The 21,621-nt window shown below is 42.8% G+C and overlaps 1 protein-coding gene across 1 annotated transcript in view; it reads left to right on the top strand.

The window, feature by feature from the left end:
• Positions 1–21,621, top strand: part of LOC126473893 (loricrin-like) — a 118,708-nt gene that overhangs the window by 82,021 nt on the left and 15,066 nt on the right. The gene's annotated exons all lie outside the window — the stretch shown is intronic.

The following is a 21,621-nucleotide window of genomic DNA, read 5'->3' as shown; positions in this document are numbered from 1 at the left end:
TACACCACTCGCAGTCTTGTAACGCGGCCTAAGTATGGTGGTCGTAAAAAGATCCTCACCGACGGGGCAGTTGACAAGCGTCACATCCGACAGTGACAATCAGTTTCAAAACATAGATAAATTTCTGCTGTTAGTAACTGCAAGTCCGTTTCATCTCGTTCCTGAGCAGACACGCAGCGGACATTTCGAGACGGGTACCTCGCAAATACGCATTTCTGATAGCGGCACATCTCTTCAATATACCAGACAAAACAGAAACTGGAGTTTAGCCGGAATTTTTGAAATTTCCCGGCGTATTGAATACTCGATGGCCTGCTGCACTCCCGAAACAGCAGTAGCTGACTGGAGATATGTGGACAAATGGTAATTTTGCCTCTTTTCAAATAAGAAAGGCGTCGAGTGTGTCGCAGCTCCAGTTAGGCATTTAACCCAAGGTATGCGAACGGTGATGTTTTCGAGATGTTTTCTGATAGCATGGTTTGGTCCCACTCATTCAGCTAACTGTGACTATGAAACAGTGTGCTTGGTTCACATTTCTCGCTGACAGATGTAACCTTCTCTCGTACATCTTCATGCTGAGTATGCTGTGGATACTGCCATCTTTCAAGACGACAACAGATGTGTTCACAAGTGTGCACGGATATGTTCCTGGTTTCACGTAGATTCAGGTACCCTATCACACGTCAATCAGCCTGTTGAATCATGCATTAGCTCTCTCCTGCCCACGCCGAAACTGAGTTTATTGTGTGGTTCTGTCATTCTAGTAAAGCCGGCTAATAACATTGAAAAGTAGTAGAAGACCCTTTACTAGGTCTTTTTTGACCACCATCTCTTAAACAAAGCTGACCCATTTTTCTGTGTCTTTTGGCCACCAATACATCACATTAGAAGATTAAAAGTGGTGCAGTTTCCTCTCACACGCTACATGGTCAACACTTTAGTGCTTCGTTCTGAGAATCTATCGAGTACAGATGCCTCTTGAAGTTTCCGTGGCCAGTCATTAATCCTGACATGAATTTAATCTGACTCTTGTTCAAGCCTAGTCTTACAGCACTTCTCTTTAAATATGATTTCGGCATAATTTGCTTGCCTGATTTTGTTTCTGGGTTTTAGACCAAATTACTACGTGTTCTCCTAAGACTCAGCTCAGTTAAGATTTCATCACCACTTTAGTCATAGAAAAGGCTCTGGTCCACCAAATAAGGTCATTGCCTCTGTCCTGGATTGCCTTATCAGCTTGTTCGTTAACAGTAATATCTGGGTGTCCAACAATCGGGAACAGGTTTACCCTATTGTTGTCTTCTACCTCTCAAAGGACTCATTGCAATCTGTGACGATCTTTGATCTCGTTACAGTGGCTGACAGAGATTTCAGAGCTGCTTAGCTGTCAGAATGAATGTAGGTGCTACGATCCTTGTAGCTCGAATATAGATCCTCCTCTGTGCTCATTCTGAGAGCGAATATCTCCTCATGGAATACCAAAACCAGCTTCCCTAGCGAGATGGCGCTCTCTAGACTAGGCTGCACCCCATACGCCCTGGTCCCAGTACCTTCTTATTCCCATAGAGTATGTTTGGGAGTAATTTGAACTGGAGATGAAACGTAGCAAGCAACATGCACGCAGTTTGTCAGCTCTACGGTACCTAATACCAATGAGTGGATTCAGCCGTGTTTGGTATACTCGAACAAATTCACACGATTATGAGAGCTGTAGTTAGCTTTAGACGATGTTAGTGATACATCTGGTTCCACAGAGATAGACACTAGTCACGTAGTCATTGTAACACAAGTTTATATCTGGAAAACAAAATTAACAAAATCCTCAATGTATTATGGAAGTAAAATTCCTTCAAGTAAGAAATTAAACAAAGTCCCCCCGTAAACGAATTAGCAAATAATAGTTCACCAATGGCAAACACACTTAAAGTTCCTGAAACACAAAAGTAAATAATTAAGTTTTTCGAGACGTGGAATTAATCACAATAATCTTGAAAGGTGAAGGAAATAGTGAAATTTGAATAAAGGTCGGCGAGAAACCAAAATCCCTATTTCTTGGTTTTGAAAACAAAGTCGGCGCAGGTCGCGGAAACAAAACACTCTCAAAGTATCTTACATCAGTACTTCACTGGAGGAGTACCGCCCATCAAAAAGTACAGAAAATTTCCAAGTCGGGCAAGGTCAGAAACACAAAGTCTTGGCAGTATCGGTGAAGAAAACAAAATAGTAGTAATTCTTCAGTTTCTCCCGGCGTATTTGTTGCTCGGACAGTCCACGGGTATACTGCCGGTTCATAGTGTCCAACGGGCACAATATTTCGGAGATCAGACATGTCGCCATCTTCAGGTGCGCTGACGAACTGAGCTCCTGAGGGCGGGCGGCCCACCCGCCCTCAGGAGCTCAGTTCGTCAGCGCACCTGAAGATGGCGACATGTCTGATCTCCGAAATATTGTGCCCGTTGGACACTATGAACCGGCAGTATACCCGTGGACTGTTCGAGCAAAATAGTAGTAATTCTTAAGCCCTGGGCACCCTGTCACTGATCACAGAGTCCAAACTGAGGAGGTGGAGTGCTGTCTAGGAAGGTGGAGGCGGAGTCCACAGAAAGTCGTTGGTCCGGCTGTGGAGTTCCGGAGTTCAGAGACCCCGCGGCGACGTTCTTATAGTGGCGAAGCTCGCGGCAACCCAAACGACTTGGATGTCGTGCGGGGTGCCGTTGGCGCCTGATGTCTATGGAGCCACGGCAGTTTGCATTACGTCTCCCGTGACTAGTTTTTTGTCCTACGTTTATGCTTAGTGATAAAGTCCTTTCGTTTATTTTACAGTCTACTAACGAGGAGAAGGAAAGAGTGTTTAATCATACACGTGCTATACAGGGGGACCAGTCCGGAGGTGGCAGTGACAGCGGGAGCATCCTGCAGCTTCTTCCCGGCCTCCTGGGCGCTCTTTCTGGGGTAAAGTTGTCCTCTGCACCACACGTACACGTATGACTTTAGTCGCCTATCAACAGTGACGCTGAGACTCACAGTATGATCCACAGGGCGGGCAGGATGGCGGCGGCAGCGACATCAGTAGCCTCCTACCTCTGCTACCGGGACTGCTGGGATCTCTATCAGGGGTAACGATGCCTTTTTAATACTTGTGTCTGTATGAAGACTGACTTGTACTTCACAAGGATGCCAACAGCGCTTGTGAAACTGACGGTGTGTCCCACAGGGCGGCCAGGGGGGCGGCGGCAGCGACATTAGCAGCCTACTGCCTCTGTTGCCGGGGCTGCTGGGCTCCCTCTCAGGGGTAATTACGCATTGTTACTCACTTGTCAGCACACGGGAGTGCGTAGTGGCGCGCCGGCATTACTCACCTCGGTTTTCCTCAGGGCGGCGGCGCAGGCGGCGGCAGTGACGTTAGTGCGCTGCTGCAGTTACTTCCAGGACTGTTCGGCGCGCTCTCAGGGGTAACGTTGTTCCCAGTTCTCCAGCACCTCTCAGCACTGACAGAGTGGACCGATCCCGGAGGGCCACTCCGTGAAGAATGCGTGCACACTATCACGATCACAGGCTTCTTCTTTCCCTGTCACTTGATCTTAACCTTTCGTTTACCTGCGAAACTACATGAAATGCACAAGTTCTCTTCTCAGGTATCACGTCGGTGCAAGGCCTATCCTTGCTTGATGAATCTCAGCAAGTGACCACTTTTCTTTACGGCTTTGTCTACGCCTACTTGCTTAGCGGGTTTTCACCCATATTCATTCTGCGTAATTAGTTTGTATCGTCATTAATACAACGTTTTTGTCGGCTGCATTTAGAAAACTGCTGCTCCCCTGTGGAAAGTAGCAAATATTTTAGCTACCATCGCTACCTGATTGTATATCAAAGATTAATCGATACTTAGGGGCTGCTAGTTTTATTCTGTAACTTGCAGCTTCTTTCCCCGTTTTGGTATGCTTACAACATGCACTTCCATTTTCACTGAAGCAGTTCAACGTGCACCATGTGTCCGATGCATGCGTTTGTTTACTTCCGAAATTACACGAAAATTGAACTTACAGTTTCCTTACAGACTCGAAAATTACTTCATGTACAACTACATGATAACTCTAAATTTCGCAGTTGAGTTCCTGGAGCAGAGTTCTTCGAACCACTTGCAGGCTATTTCTCTACCGTTCAACAATCGAACAGCGCTCGAGAAAAATACACACTTAAATCCTTCTGTGCGAATTCTATATCTTTTTTTTATTATGATGACCAGTCTTCCCTATGTAGGTGGGCGCCAACAAAATATTTTCACACTCTGAGGAGAGAGTTAGTGATCGAAATTTCATGAGAAGATCTTGCCGCAACGAAAAGCGCCTTTGTTTTAATGATTACCACCCCAATTCAAGTATCATATCTGTGGCGCTCTCCCTCCTATTTCACGGTAGTACAAAACGAGATGCCCTTTCTTGAACTTTTTCAATGTCCTCCGTCGATTCTATCTGACGCAGATCCCACACCACACAGCAATACTCCAGAAAAGACAAGTGTAGTGAAGGCAGCTTCTTTAGCAAACCTGTAGCATTTTCTCAGTGTTCTGACAATAAACGGTAGTCTTTGGTGTTGTTTGCCAGCAATATTATCTTTGTGATCGTTCCAATGTAAGTTGTTTGTAATTGTAATCTCTAAGTATTTAGTCGCATTTATAGCTTTGGACTTGTGTATTTTACCGTTTAACCGGTATTTAGAGCATTCCTTTTGGTAATCATGTGGATGATTTCACACTTTCCATTACTTACAGTCAATTGCCACTTTTCGCACCATACAGATATCTTACCTAAATCGTTTTGCAATTTGTTTTGATCATCAGATAATTTTGTAAGTCGGTAAATGATAGCACCACTGCAAACAATCTAAGAGAACTGCTCAGATTACCTCCTATATTCTTTATGTAGATCAAGAACGGCAGAGGACATATAACACTTCCTTGGGGAACGCCAGATACTACTTCTGCTTTACTTGATGATTTTCTGTCAATTACTACGTACTGTAACCTTTCTGAGAAGAATTCACGGATGCAGTCAAACAGCTGACACGATTCTCTATAGGAGCGTAGTTTCATTGAAGTCTTTTGTGAGGAACAGTGTCAAACGCCTTCTGGAAATCTAGAAATGTGTAATCAATTTGAGATCTCCTGTCGATAGCACTCGTTACTACGTGTGGATAAATAAATGGTTGTGTTTCGCAAGAAAGATATCTCCCTTCTTGGTATTGGTGTGGCTTGTGCAACTTTCCAGTCTTTAGGTAAGGATCTTTCAACGGGTATGCTAAATATGGAGCTATTGTACCAGCTTGCCCTGAGAGGAATGTGACTGGTATACAATCAGGACAGGAGGCCTTGATTTTATTAACTATTAAGTGATTTAAACCACTTTGCTACACCGAGAATATCCACTTCTAAGTTACTCGTGTTGACAAATGTCCTTGCTTCGAAACCTGGAATATTTACTTCTTCTTTTGTGAAGATATTTCGGAAATCTGTATTTGGTAACTCTGCTTCAGTGGAACTGTCATCAGTAACATCACCATGCCACCGCGCAGTGAAGCCATTGATTGTGTCTTTCCGCTTGTGAGGTCAGTTCTGATAGTATGTTTGAAGCCACCGAACGTAAAACTGAAACACGCATTTGTACGTCTAAAAAATGAAGGGAGCCATATTTCTTTTTTAATATCCATGTCCGGTATCAGTACATGAGTGACGCTAAAACTGTGTCTGCCATGCATATAAATGGGAGAAAAGGAACTACGAGTTTCAGAATAAAAGTAAACGCCCCTCATTATTAATTAAAAGTAAATATAAAATCCTGGACATTTGGTAGCTAAACTAATTATTGTTTTGCACAAGGCAAATGCACTTTACAAAATATAGTCGACCAAAACGTTGTATCTATAAAGATATGTGTTATGTCAAACTGAAAGTGGATGAAGACATGAAATCAGTCTTGATACAAACAAAGCTATGTAGGACGGCTACTTTTGTTTTAACCTTCTGTCGGTCGCAAAATTAGAGCCACCGAGACAGTCAGGTCAAGCGTTGTGTGGACGTGTTGCGCAGCGTCTCTAGTATGCCCGTCCATCGCACTAAGTCACACTTTTCAGTTCTGAGTGCGAAGTGGCCACTTGCAGATGCCCAAAAAAATAACGTATCCAACCAGGTGTGAAGCCTGCACGGGTTTCCAGCTGATTTCATGCAACCCACCTAACGATTCTTACCCGCATACCGCAAGTGCAACGAAGACGCTCCTGCAGTATTTTCGATGTGATCTGACTGATCATCAACCATAAATCCCGGACTTGGCTCACTCAGGTTTTCATCTTTTCGCTCACAAGAACCTCAGGCTGTAGGGACAGCTTTTTGGCACACAAAACGAGCTGCAAACCAGCGTACGGAATCGGCGGAAAGAAAAGGCAGCTGTCTTCAATTACGAGAGTATCGGGAAGTTGGTACCACGCTACGACAGATGTCTACGGCGGAGCGGCGATTATGTAGACAATAAGGTGGAAGATGTAGCAAAATGTCTCAAGTAAAACAGTTTTTGATTTTAACTGTGGTTTCCACGCGACCGATTCATAAAATACGCTCGTAACAGTATTTCATCAAGTAATTTAATCCGCATTCACCGAGTTGAACCATTATTATCACTGATAAATTTACGTCTCGGACCGTTTCATTGACAGTAAGGGAACATATATTGTTTTGCGTTCAGGCGACTGTTCCTTATTGTAGTTAAGCCCTAATGTTCCTTTTTCCATTCTGTCTTCGACACACGTTCCTATTCAGTATCTACATACGCAGATAGATTCAGAGCCAACGATTTAATTGACGATAATTTTCCACATTTTGAGATGCGTGCGTGCGTTTAGCCGCTATTAATGCTTTGCAACGTAGCAGCATTCTGTGTAGCACAAAACGCTTTTCTTCTTCTTCCTCCTCCTCCTCCTCTACTACTTCTCCCCTTTGCTGCGATGTAAGACTGCACATAACTGATTGGTGATACTAGCGCAATAACTCGTTGTCACGTACCGACGATTTATTGATATCTTGCACAATACTTTCAAATTCTGTGAAATGTATTCTACTTCTCTCTAAGATTATTGGAAATGAAACTGATGTTAATTGTGTATATTTATTCTAGTTACGGATTACAAATTTGTTGTACGAGGTTATTCACTTCCGTCTTTCATTAATGACCGAAGTAATAATCTAGGACAGAAAATCTGTGTTCATCAACTGGGATAAATATGTGAAAATACCTTTCTGGATCTCTGTGTACTTTAATCGTGGCTTTTACTCAAAGGATGATGTTGACAACCGAATTATTTCGAATGTAAATTTATAGTTTCGTGAACTAACTACCAGCATCGCATGTCGAATAACATTTCCAATCCGTGTTAGAGTTGATTAAAAAGCCTCAAATATATAAAGGAAAGGAGATGTTACGACCATCACAAGACTAACTTTCTCCTGAAGTACTGCAAGCTTGCTGAGATCGTGTTCGAACGTGGTCTTACAACTGTCATACAAAGTGTATTACTCTTCAGAATTCCTTAGAAAAGAACTCTAAGAAGCGTTTCATGTTATATTACTCATTCCACTAAATCGAATTTTGGCATGGTTTCTTCACTAAAACACATTCTGCTTTCACTTACTTTCCTCACTTCTATTACGTTCTGTTTCTGGAACTTCTATGCTTTTCAGACAGACCAGTAATAACAGTGCAAATCAATTGCCTTTTATGCGACCTTCCTCATTTCCTTTTAAAGAGACGCTACTATTGCACGGTCTTAGAGTATAAAGTTAGAGTGTTTTTAGTTTCAAAAGATGGAACAAAATTATTTTTGCAATCGTTTTGATAGATACTGTTGAAGAAATGCATCAGAAGAAAGACATTGGTAACTAATATGCAGTATTTATGATTATAAAACTATCCTTAAGAGCTCCGAAAGGAAATAAGGAAGTCTGCAACACTGGATTCCCTACTTGTGAATGAAATACATCTCAATATCTTTTATTATCAAAATCAGGGGCCAAGGTTGTAGGATTCCGCTTTGACATTCGAAGCTCTTTAGACATTTTGCCCTACAGAAAGTGTAGAAAAACCTTTAACAATACGTTTTACAATTATGTACCGCCACGGTGTCATTAAGAGTTTCGATGAGCAGGCTATTTGTGTTCCCGATCAGCCTAACATGTTACCATGACGACGGCAGGGTGCGGACGGCGGCGGAGACAGCGGCGCCCTGCTGGAAGCGCTGCCCAGTCTGCTGCAGGGGCTCTCCATGGTAAACACCCACCGTCACATACTACATAGCGTGTCGCGCAGTCTGGACACTCGGTGTCCTTCATTTATGTGTTGCAAAATGTGTTAGACGTGTATTAATTTTAAGACGAGTAACCAGTTTAACGTAAGAAGTTTATGAGACTTGATAAGCTTCTATTAATGACTGAGTCAACATGCTACTTACTTTTAAGGGCTTCTCCAATCATCAGCAGTTACCGTGTGTTCCAATTCGCCAGCACTCACGATTATTGCCGTCTTCCTCTCTCAAATCTGTCTTCCTCATTAATCTAATTATTACGACTCTCCATTTTATTCTCGGTCGTCCTTCTTCCCAGCGGCAACCATCCTAGCCACAGCCCTTGCTCCATTCGCCACACATGGCCAGACCACGATTGAACGACTGGTTGTTCCATATCCGCTACCCCGTAACTTCCTCACTTCTTCTCCCCTCTGATCTCTTCTGGATGCCCTGGCTGCCCCCCTTATTCCATCCATCTCAACTGACTGTATTTCTCTGCCGTCCTCCAGGATCCATTTTTCTGCATCATGTTAGTATACTTTCAACTACTGTTCGCAGAATATTTTTTTAATGTACTTTCCTGCTCCAGAGAACTAGATTTCACATTTTAATTGCCCTTCCGCCTGTTATTTCCTGCTTTCACACCTGCATCACAACTTTCCGAGGTATGCATACTATATCCCAAGTACTTGAGCTTCTAAACTGCTGCAATAGTTCCTAGCAGCAGTGATATATTCCTTCTATCTCCTCCCACTACTAGATACTCTGTCATTCATTTTTATCGCAAACCTGATATCCTCCCTGCTATGTGCTATCGGTACTTGATCATTGACAAATACGAGTAATATTGAGAAGCAGGTAGTTTCATGCTGGAAAGCAATTCCCATTCCTCTGCACGACTGATTCCACTGTTCCAATATAGGACAGGTACTTCTGTACCTATATACTGCACCGCCACCCATGAGGCTTTGTTGTATACGGAATCATAAGCGTTTTGATCCACAAATATTAGGTGTATATTCTGACGCATCAGGATAAGTCTTCTCACTTACTTCTCTAAAGCTAAAAATATGCTCCATGCCAGACCCTCCCCCCAGCCGTAAAACCTGCCTGATCCTCTCGCATCTTTCCCTCAGTCTCATTCTCCAACCTGTTTTTCCAGTTTAGTGCTAAAAAGATCACTAATAGGTGCCATAACAAAAATTCCTCTACAGTTTCGGCAGTGTGCTCCCGGGGTGGTTAGCCGTTACTAGCATAGTCTGACAGCACCACACCTTGGCTGCTCCCCCACACCTAAAACATATCTGTGTCACCTTGTTAGAGGACAGCTGGCCCTTTGCCTTTTTCGACGGGCTTGATACTGCTGTAACATTTACGGCTGCTGTCTCGTTTCGGAGTGTTTTTGAATGGGTGTGAGAAGGAAGTAAGTGGACGGTGAAGTTTATCAAGTTCACAATGCCTTAATGCAGCATCTCGTAGATCACTCCTTTAGCCGCCAATTCATAATGAACTACAGTGACTCCGATACACAGGAGCAAAGCAAGAAGATCAAACGTCTGGATTCATCGTTGTCGAAATTTCTTTACCCCTGTGTGTCGGAGTCATCGTAGTTCATTATGAATTGGCGGCTGAAGGAATCATGTGCACCGGTTTGGCGGTGCTGTAACATTTGCGGGTGTTGACTCGTTTCCGCGTGTTTCTGGATGGGTGTCAGAAACGACTAAGTGGGCGGTGAACTTTGTCAGGTTCACAATGTCGTGCATGATGCTGAAAACTCATCCATGGCTGATATTTATTTTCTCTAATATCACCTCCATTGTTTCGAGCATAAAGGTCTTCTTCTTTTTACAGAGATTGTCTGCTACTGCTTCGCCACACAGACTCGTTTCACGCTATGTTAGCGTCTGTGCCACCTAACGAACCTGTCATATGATGGCCCACAGTTACTGTATACTTCCAACAACTCAGCAGGAATAGTTGCAGCGTTGTTCTCCATCAGATATAGAAAACGACTCGTCGCACGATACTCCAATTTATCAGTGGGCTGTGATATTTCGTTCTCTCTCTTCTAAAGGATCCCACGCTGGCACTGCTGCGCGGGAATTTACATGTGTACCATGACTGCAGAAATGCACCTAAAGTATTACATGACTTTATTTTCTTTTGAGGGCGTATTCAGAACGTTATGACTACCCTCTTAGGCTGAGTCAAGCTTCATTACCTATCCAAAAACACGCTTTCTGTTCTTTGGAGCTCGATGAGTGTTTTTAAATTCGAACAGCTGTAGGTTGTGTTTAGCCGCTGTACAATACAGAAACACCGTAACGGTGAGAACAACAAACTTAGGGACACAACAGGCTATATTGTTATTTATTCGTCTCCTAACCATGGGGACCTTGTAGACGTTGTAGCACAATTAAGAGATTTTGAAATCTAAGTCAAGCCTGACAATATAAGGTTTATATTTGCTCTTTACGATACAAACAATTCACATAAAACTGCCAGACAGCACAGTCCTCTAGAACATCGAGAGAAAATACAGAAAATTATGTGGAAGCCAGTACGGAGTTAAAGCAGTAAGATTTCCTCTTCTGGGCAGTTTGCGAATTCAGTGTTAACGAGAGCCAATGAGACAAAAAATTATAATAAGCAACACAAGCTGCGTGGTAGAACAAGTAAGCAGCGAACTGTTAGAATATGGATCGTGCTATCGCAACTGAAACACTTACATTTATCCGAAATCATCTTCAGCGTGCCAATTACCATTAGATGGTGGCTGAGAGACAAATAGCCCAGAAACTCCATTCTTCTCCCACAGCTGCTAACTTAAGAAAAGAACACCTCCACATACTGTTGCCAATGTAATGAAAACACATTAACAAACGAGATGTTGGTAATGGCCTGACGCAGTATCCCATTAATTGTTCAACCTCTTTGCACCAAGCATGGTAGTCGGGGCGACTCATTGGAGTGGATACATCAAAATTCTGGAGTGAAAGCGACTGATTTTGTCAAGGTTCTGAGGCAGCACCAATGTGTCCCTTCCTTTGATTTCCAAACAGAAAAGGCAAAAACGCCGTGCTGAATTATTCTCTGGGGACGGCAGTGGCGGCACGGTGGTCTCTGCTCTCAGAAAGGAGATATACCGCCTCCAACCGGCAAAAGCACGGGTCGGGCTGCGGCCCTACTTCAGCGAAACTCAGCTCCCCTCCTAATGAGACTCACTGTCTGCCTTCTGCTGACAAACCACACCGGGCGAATACTTTCCCAGTGGGAAAAACGAAAACTTTCTTCCGAAGCAACCATGTCCAGTACTTTCAATAAAATTACCGTGAAATAGTGGAAGAGGATGAAACAGCATCGCATTGTGATGTGTCACAGTGATGTCACAACTTCTATGATTCGTTAGCCTGACAGTCAGTGCAAATTCGGTGACTTGGACTCAGTGAACATTGCAGGAAGTAAAAAGAATCAACGATGGAGCTCATAATGCTTTAACCATGACTTACTTGGAAGCCAGTCGTCCAGTGGCTCAAGTAAGGTAGGAAAATCTTCCTTGGTCTACTTGATATCACCCCAGCATTTACCAACAGTAACAACAGGAAATCTAAATCGTCACTCCTTTCTGCTGTGAGTCCAGTGCCTTAAAAAATTGTAGGACCTCGCTTGTAGTTCCTTCATCAATTTACTGAAATCCTTCTCCATACATACCCGACTGCTGGAGTCGTCCCTATTATACTCTACGTGTAGACATGGAAACACTCTAGTCTTCACACTGCGGGTTTTATCACGTTGGTTAACAAATTAGAAGAGCATGCCATATATTTTCGATTTTCCATAGTTTTCCTAAATCGCTGAAGGTGAATATGGATGATGGCTATCTTCAAAAGCCACAAAGAATGCACGTTTATGATGACTATGAAGACTAGAGATTATGACCTCACTCAATATTTGTCGTAGACACATCATTACTTGTTTATCTTTTTCCTCTGATACTAACTCGATAATGCTCTCGCATCACGAAGACTACTAGAATTCTCCCAAATTTTTGAGGAGCGGTTCATCAACCCTGGACACCGTCAGTCAGACTGTGTGGCAGCTTATCCTTAGGTGACCTCTTTGTCTGAAACACCCACGTCACAAGACACAGATGAGACAAATGGCAATGACTCTTTTCCGATGTACTCGATAAAATAATTTTAGAAGTGCTTCCGGCACACTTGGTTTTCTGTAAATTGAACATCTCTGTTGTTGGCTGAGATATTACGTAGAAGAGGATGTGACCTTAAATCTAAAACATCCGATGACTATAAAAAAATTTGAGGTAATACGATTTTTTAAGATCTTCGAGCAGCGAAATTATTTAAGAAGAAGTTGAAGCCAGTGTCGACAGAATGTGTCGGTCCTTAGAAGCATTCATTGGCCAGGGATACGTTGTTTCATGAGGACGGACTGCCATGTAATCTTCCGTAGAAACGACCGGAAGGAAGCAGTTTGCTCCAGGAGACAGATACAAACATCTTAGGATTTTTGCGATCTCGAACCAAGTCTTCTGAACAACTTCTTAGTAGGTCTGACCTATGCACTCATAATTAGTCTTCTTTTCTACTTGTTCTTCCTGTTCATTATCGTCTTCTTCTTCTTCACTTAAAGAAGTAGGCCTGGAGCCTGTCCCTTTGCTGCTGGAGAGATTTTTTTCCTCGATTAATATCCTGTTTCCATTTTATGTATCCTCGACCTCCTTTTTCACTTATGCAGTATGTAGTATAGTCTTGTCATACAGTACTGGTTTGTCTTTGGTCTCTCCGGGTTCCTCCTTTAACTGTCCTCTAAAATTTCATTTTGCCGCGTTGTTACCTTGTTTTGTATTTGTTAGCTGATGCCCAAGATTTGATTCCATATGTTGTAATATGTGTAGCCAGTACTTTGTAAATTTTCAGCTTCGTATCTTTCCATATCTTGCCACTTAGTGTTTTGTGCATCATATGCCATATCATTTGAAACTAATTAAATTTATTACGTACGTAGTTTTCATATTTTATGCTAATTTATCGTTTGTTGAACTAGCAGTATTTTGCGGCGCACTGGAATTTTTCCTTTGTAAGGCCATTAGTTTTAGTTTTTCGTTCAGTAGTCGTATGCATTCGATTATCAACTGGAAACGCCTCTTTTATTTTGGGTTTCTATTATAGTATATATATTAGATGCTTGCTCGTGTAGTGGGGTCGTCAGAGCACGATTAAGCAGCTAAAGTCCGATCCCGTCTTTGTCTCTCTCACACATCCTGTAACTTACATGGCGAACTCAGTTCCTTAGCATTTACAAGGGGGATCAAAAAGTTTCCGTTTGAGGGCATTGCCGCAGAGTATATGAAAATTAGCGCAACTCAGACGCGGGTGTGTAACCACTGGCATGTGGACAAGAGACTAGTGTATCATTCGTGTGTGTCCGACGAGCGTGCTGTAAATGGGGAAACGTGAACTATGACGACGTTATTATCAAACGCATCCAAACAAGGCCAACGTGCTGTTATTACTTTCTTTGTTGCCGAAGGACAAACACCAGTAGACATCCATCGGAGAATGAAAAATGTTTTTGGGACAGCATGGCTGTAGCAAACTGTGACAAGGGATGTTGCTGCTTCATGATGACGCACGTCCCCATATCGCAAATGTCGTAGCGGAGAAGTTTCGCCAACTTGAGTGGAAGACACCCGAACACCCGTCCTATATCTCTGATCTCTACCGTTGCAATAATCACGCCTTCGGTACCTTGAAACAGGCCTAGAAGGGTCAATGGTTCCTGTCGGATGAGGATGCTCAACAGACGGGTACTTTCTCCTTCACGCAGTAGGATACAGTGCTAAAGCAAACGGGTATCTTCAACCAGATGCGTTAGTTGCATGATTGCCTAATTGCTCCCGGTGATTTTGTCTGTTTGACATACCGATTCTAGATAGTACGACCTCCGTACATAAAATTTTTGATCTCCCCTTACATTTCACAGTAAGAGTTTGTAAGTCGAATCAGAAACTCCCAGACCCAAAACATTGTACAGAAGTCCTGCGCGTTAGTCAAGCAAGTGGCTGTCAGTCAAGGAAGCCTGTCCCTAGAAACGTAGAGGTGTTTCAGCTAAAGAGATCACTCATGCAGTTGTCAGGCACCCCTTACACACCGAATACTCGATATAACGCACAGTGTGTTCCGACTGACGCCAGGGTGACGGAGACGGCGGTGGCGGCTTGGCGGACCTGCTGGCGCTGGCTCCGGACTTGCTGGGAGGACTCTCAGGGGTAAGCAGATTTTGTCTAGTGAAATAGCGCACCACATCACCTGTAACACTTCACTCGTAACATCACGTCATCAATGTGCTCCCAGGGCGACGGCGAGAACGGTACCGGAATCGACATCGGCGGCCTGCTCGAGCTGTTGCCTAACGTGCTGGAAGGGCTGATCGGGGTAAATGTCAAACACACAGTCTTGCACTTAAGCACGATCATATGTAAAGTGACGTCCTCACACTTAACATCTCTACATGCAGGGCGACGGGAACACGACCATGAGCGACATAGGACCTCTGCTGGCACTGATACCGGACCTGCTCCCCGGCCTCCTGGGAGGGGTAATGAGAGTCTACCGTTACGATTTTCACATTTGCACGTCTTTGACGGAGGACGACTCACAGATAGTGATGGTCATCTTTCGCCACATATCACCACGTGACATTTAGCACTTGCACCATTATTCTTTCACTTCCCTTCAAAATTTGCATCTTTTTCATCACATGAGATTTCAAGAAAGCCTGTGACAAGCACAGCTTGTGAATATTTCGCATCGACTATGACCTGCAACTCATAAGAACCTCAGGCTCCTTATTTTTGATAACTAAAAGTCGACCTCTGCTGCGAAAGATTTATTTGTTATTTTGCTATGCCGGCACAATTCGGGTCTCGTGCCCAGCTTTAATACCAGGTCTCTTTCCAGTTTAAGTGACACACTGAAACATTACGAAGATATGTACACCTCCGGTCGTCAAGCAATAAACGCTCGCCAACCATATCAGTATCAACCGAACAACTGAGACCAAATATATTTTCTGGTAATATCTTCCTATCGGCATGATACACACTCACCTGAGTGTAGTGCACGTATTTAAGACTGCTCGTGTGACATTACGAAATTTACATTGTGTCACATAAATAGGAATGAGACCCGAAACTGGTGCTGCATGATAAATTTTAAAAATTAATCAAATGCAGCCAACGTCGACTGAAGCCTTCATGAAGCTTCTGAGACAAATCGTATTATAAAAAGTTTGAATTTCGGCACTTTTATCACTTTCTTCTCTATGATACAAGGCTTCATTCACAGCTTACCATTCATATTCACTAAAGATGTACTAGTTAGTCAGGGAATTGTAACTAGAATGCAAATAATATAAATTCCTCTGTCTCATGTCTTGTGACTGAAGAGACGTGGAAACATCTGCATGGCACACAGTCTGTGTACAACGGAGGCTGTGATAGGTAGCTATAGATTCTATGTGTCCGATGGAAGTGTTAGAGTTCATATCGAGACTATGATTTTGTGGGAATTGACCATTATGCTGTTCAAACACTATCACTACAGTGACTATGATCTACGAGCGATTGTACCAAAGGACTGGGTGAGAGTAGGAGAGAGGAAAACGTGGCTTCAAGTACAGATAACATTGCTTTGTTGCAAGAGACAGCAATTCAACATAAATAACGGGAGAACTTAATGCTAGACGGGACGCGTGGACCGTTGGAATCAAAGAACAGATATTATAACTGTCATAACATTTAATAGCCGTATGATTAAGAATGTATTAAATGTTACAATACTTTTAATTAGAACGAAAAAGAAAATTTAAAAAGCATTTAGGTTGCACACATTAGTCATTAAAAAGCAAATTAAAGCTAAAAAAAAACTAAATTTTGGTCAGGAAAGGTCTAGTTTGTGTGACATTAGCTCTGATACTAATGCAAACAGATACGAGGCATCCTTTAAAGCTATGCGTCAAACCTTTCAAGTGTTCGCCATTGCTCCGACCGTGTTCCTAACATTCCAGGACCGTAAATTCTGGAGTACGAAAACGTTGTATAATCGTCATATGACATTATCCATCATAGCTCTATGTTCTTGGTAAATATTTTAATTCTCATCCAAATTTTTTTACAGAGCTAACCAAGAGAAACTTCTGTGATCGATCAATTATCCGCAACTGCCAGTTGTCCATTACGCGTTATACATTTCTCTATCAGAATTTCTGTCCATTAAAACGAATTAATGTCAATTTCATGACTAGGACATTATACTCGGTAGCTGGAAGACAAAGATTTGTGTAAATTTCGAAAGTAGCTAATGAATAATAAATGCATACTGAGATAAAACCCTTCTTGCGGCACTTTATGAACCAAAACACGATACAGTAAGTGCTATTGGACATTGTAACATTTACTCTGTGCACCACTAATTACACACAACTTTTCAAAATATGAACATCTATGTGTTTCTGGTCTTCTCACAAACACTACATGCTCTCTAGTGCCACACGTTCTACAAATCTACTACAGTTGAACATATGCATGTTCATGTATTTGAGTAGCCACAAAATTTTCATTTCTTCTCTGAAGCACATTGGGTTCTTCGCACGAATGGGGTTTTTGTCTAGTTTCACTCAGCCTTTTCTTCGGCAGAAAATTTTCAGTATTTTAATCGTTTTCTGTTTATGTACAGGGTGAGAACGGCTCAGCGATAGACAGTGGTGCGATTCTGCCGCTGTTGCCTGATCTTCTGGGGTCACTGTCCATGGTAAACATAACTTATGTATCATCTACTCTTGCAAGCACAATGAAGTGGTAAAACACTTAATTCATGCACCAGTGTCGAATAATTTCTTCTTAGGAGTTATCTCTAAGGTATTGCCTTCTCAATCACAAAATTTATGTAGTTGTACTTCTTAACTTGGTTTGACTCAGAACACCTAGATGCTAGGCTGTTGAGATTTATTTCACTGATTAATCTATGACAATGAAATACAACAATACTGGATCGTTTTGACTAATTACATGCTTTGAAAGTACTAGCTGAGATTGTGTACGAGGTGTCAGTTTTGGGCCGTGACGCCAGAGGAAAGTGAATTGCGCTGCTGATCGCCGTAGGCTTCACAGGTCATAACCCCCTCGCATCTCCCTCCACGATGGAAACATATCTAAGAAATCACTACTAGGCTCACGTGCAACAATAATATTATTGACAAGACGCTATGAGTGTATACCATTACTCGTGGCACCGGATTACTTCCTTCCGTTTTCTATTCAAGGCAAAGAATACAAACCTAAAGACAGAACTTACAAACACAACTCCATAAAATTATAATCCCCCACACCAAATTCGTTGATGTTAAGATTATTATTGATAGTGTGGTCTCTTTCTCGTCGCTTGTACCACAAAAGAAGTGGGAGACCATAACTAAACCTGCTATTGCCACTGTGTGTGGAACTACGCTGCACTAGATAGTGCAGACGGTGAGGGAACCTGCAGGAAGTGTTCCGGTCGATATTATCATGGAATTTGGTATTTGAAAAGATTTCTTTTATTCACAGGGCGGCGAAGGAGACGGAGGCAGCGGAGATCTACTGGACCTGTTACCCGGACTGCTGGGAACTCTCTCAGGGGTAAACATTAGCGGGAGACGCAGCTGCCGTGCCGCCGGACACTCACAACCTGACGCCCCCGTTTAAGAATCTGTCCGCCACTGTTCATCTCGAACATCAGCCTAACGTGTACACACTTTGACAGTATAATGCACATTGCATGCTTAGTTCAAAATCATTTGTCTTTTGAATGCGAGTGTGTATGTCCCTAGAGGCCGTGTGCATGTCATCATATCAGTCTCTCTCTCTCTCTCTCTCTCTCTCTCTCTCTCTCTCTCTCTCCTGCGTGCGTGCGTGTGTGTGTGTGTGTGTGTGTGTGTGTGTGTGTGTGTGTGTGTGTGTGTGTGTCCAGAGCGAAACTGAGAATATCATCTGCAAGTAAACTGATGGGATGATGAACAAGTCTTCTATTGTATCAATAAAGTTCCCCAACCGAACTTAGAATACTCTTACAATTGGTGCAACGTTCAAACAATTCAGCTGGTAGAAAATTACAGCTATCACTCTGTGGAGGAAAACACTGATGTAAGTGCGATTTTCGTCCTTAGAGACAAACAAGGAAGTTGAATATTTTTGTCAGTGTACCGAGTGAGCTGTTCAGACAATTTGGAGTGCACCACGGAGATTCCAAGGACGTAATACATCAAACATTGTCTCATTAACACACAAACAGTATCCATCCAAATGCGCCATGTAATATGAAATCAGAAGTTCACCGTTCATGGCATAAGTCTAGATATCTTGGCATATGACTTTTATTTTTTAAACGCTAGTTCATATACCAACTAAGGATGTCGATGAATGGAGGCCATAAGTGAACTTCCTCATTTAGAACATACAATGGGTGGCAACGCGATTTGTCACAGATTGTTGCACTCATGGGAGAACGTCAACGCTATTGTGAACAACCCACACAGGCAGACGCATGAATAGAGACACCAGCGATCCCATGAAAGTATACTTACAAAGCTTCAAGAATGATTTTTGAGTGACTTAATTGCTGTACCGACCGTGTAGGGCCCGTGGAGACAAGATTAAAGTAATTACAAGGCGTAGAAAGTAATTTAACCAATCATAATTCTCGCGTGTTATCTTCGAATTGTAAGGGGAGAAGTATTATTACTTGATGCAATGTAAGTACGTCGACATTTAGTTACAAGTAGATAGCAGAGTGTAGGTATAAATGTAAAAATTTTGGTGATACGTAACATGAACGTACTTGGCCAGGCGACCCACCTGTCTGCATCCACATCATACTCCTCGAGCCACTTAAGATATGTGGCGGAGAGTACTTCTGGCACTACTAATGGAAGCCTCCTTCCCTGTTCCACTTGCAAAGGATGTGAGGAAACATGATGGTCGGTAAGATTCTGTATTAGGTCTAATTTCTCGAATTTTATTGTTCTGGTCATTTAGCGAGATCTATGTGGTAGCAAGTAATATGTTGTCCGGCTCTTTCCGGAAAGTGCTCTCTCAAAATTACACAATGCTTCTCTTGTAATGTCAGACTTTCCGTTGCTTAGCGCACAGTGCATCTTTATGCTTACAAAATAGTCTCCCGCCAAATGTGAATTACCTGCAGAGGGGTTGTGCCTGATTTCATACAACCAGCATAACATACCGAAAATGTAACGCATTTACTCCTTCGTCACAACGCTCAGCCACACACTGCTGGTGAAACCACGAAGCTCCTGCACGTTTTCGCTGCGTGGTGCTTGATCATCCACCAGACAGCTCCCTCTGATCGTCGTCTCTTAGTTCACACGAACTGATGGCTATGAGGACAGGATTTTGGCGGGCAGCAGATCAGCGTGGGGAATTGGGGGAAGCACAGGTGCCAGCTTTACATGAAGAGAATATTGGAAAGTTCTCAACACGCTACAACAAAGTTCTACGTTGAGCAGCGACTATGTGTGGAGAACTGGGTGGAAGGTGTAGCTAAATGTTGCAAATAAAACATTTTTGATTTTTACTGTGGTTCCATTTCGCGAACGATTGGAGGTAAAAGAAAGGGGGGGGGGCTTGCATTATTTGCAAGAATTTCTTCACTCATGAAACAGCACCTTTCAGGACAAATTCTGTTTCTCCTCCTGTGAGTTGGCCATTATATTAACAACAGCAATAGTGCTTCTTGTGCATGGAGGTGTACGTCATTTCAGGAAAGAATGAATCAACTTGATTCTTGCACAGTTTTCCTTGAGTAAGGCGACATTATGGCGAGGAAGGTTTGTGGCGGCGGCACGGCAGGTGAGATCTACATTTGGTCACTGCTTGAATCAGTAGCTAACAGATGTTTGTGGAGCAGGGCAGCGGCGGCGGCGACGGGGACGGAGGAGGCGGTAGCGGACCAGCGCTCCTGGGACTGTTGCCAGGACTGATCGGGGCGCTCTCTAGGGTAAACACAATATTATTGAACACATCACAGCACCGCGACACCGACGCTTTCACTGGTCGGACGCTCTGGCACTTCCAGTGTTGCCAACCTCACAGACGTCACCGTGCAGCGAGCTGCGAGTGTGTTACACACATTTCACGATCACTGATTCGCTTTTAATTTTTTTTTCTTGCACCGGTTTGGACTCGGTCTTCTCATCTTTTGATATTTAAATGCCAGGAAAGCACTTAACATGACCGATTTCACGCCGATTCAATGTTGTAACATTTAAGGCATGATTTATGTGGATGAAAATTTTTTAGCTTTGAACGAATACCTACTGCAATACCAACTTGTTCCAGAGTTGTACGTGGGGTGCCATCTGTGAGACTTAGAACCATCGACACAGGTACGTAACAAAGACAAATCACACAATTCGTCTCCATTTGCCCAGACTACAATGAAGGTCAGTAACCCATCGATAAAGCGAGAAGAAAAGCTGTTTCTTGTTATTCTGTCTTGCATGTGAGGTGTCAGCTGCTTTGGTTGTGGGATTCGCGACAATACATCGATAATACATGTATAACATGTCTTATATATTCTAAACATATCTGGCCAGGTAAGTAATAGAATTGGGCTGTATATATTCAGATTCGGTTGTTGGAGGAATCATAGCTCAAGTCATTTTAGACAATTTCGTCGACTGTAAGCATTCCATTCCGGCTCACCATAGACTACTACTTGGAGGCTGTAGTCTGTACACTTCATGTGCTGTTATCAATACTACACCAAAGTTTGCGACGTTTCTGTTCCTCTATTTTCATTTGCTTCGTCAAGCTTGCTCCTATAGTTCCAATTCATACACTATTTATAGTTGTTCCTACCCGTTTATTTCTGGTCCATGTTGGAGGATGCGATAAAGAAGGAAAGGCTTTCCAAAGAAGGGATTTATTGTCTCAAATTGAAGGAACTCACGTTCGTGCATATGTATATAAAGAGTAATACCTATATTTTCTTGTTATCCATTTGATATTCTTCTCATCTACCTTATAGAATAACGTTCAGAAGTTACGGGTGTAGTTGAATATTGTAGTACAATGAATCGTACATTTAAAACAATAGGTTGAATTCAAGTTCTAGATATTAAGCGATTTTTTGTCGTGCTGAGGATATGCAGTGCTGCATGATTGCACTGTTAGTCGAATAATTTCGTATGTAACGATGCTTGTCGTCCACA

This window comes from Schistocerca serialis, chromosome 4 (assembly GCF_023864345.2).
Source record: "Schistocerca serialis cubense isolate TAMUIC-IGC-003099 chromosome 4, iqSchSeri2.2, whole genome shotgun sequence".
Classification (NCBI taxonomy): Eukaryota; Metazoa; Arthropoda; class Insecta; order Orthoptera; family Acrididae; genus Schistocerca; species Schistocerca serialis.
The sequence above is the reverse complement of the archived record's forward strand: the minus strand, read 5'-3'. Positions and strand labels throughout refer to the sequence as shown.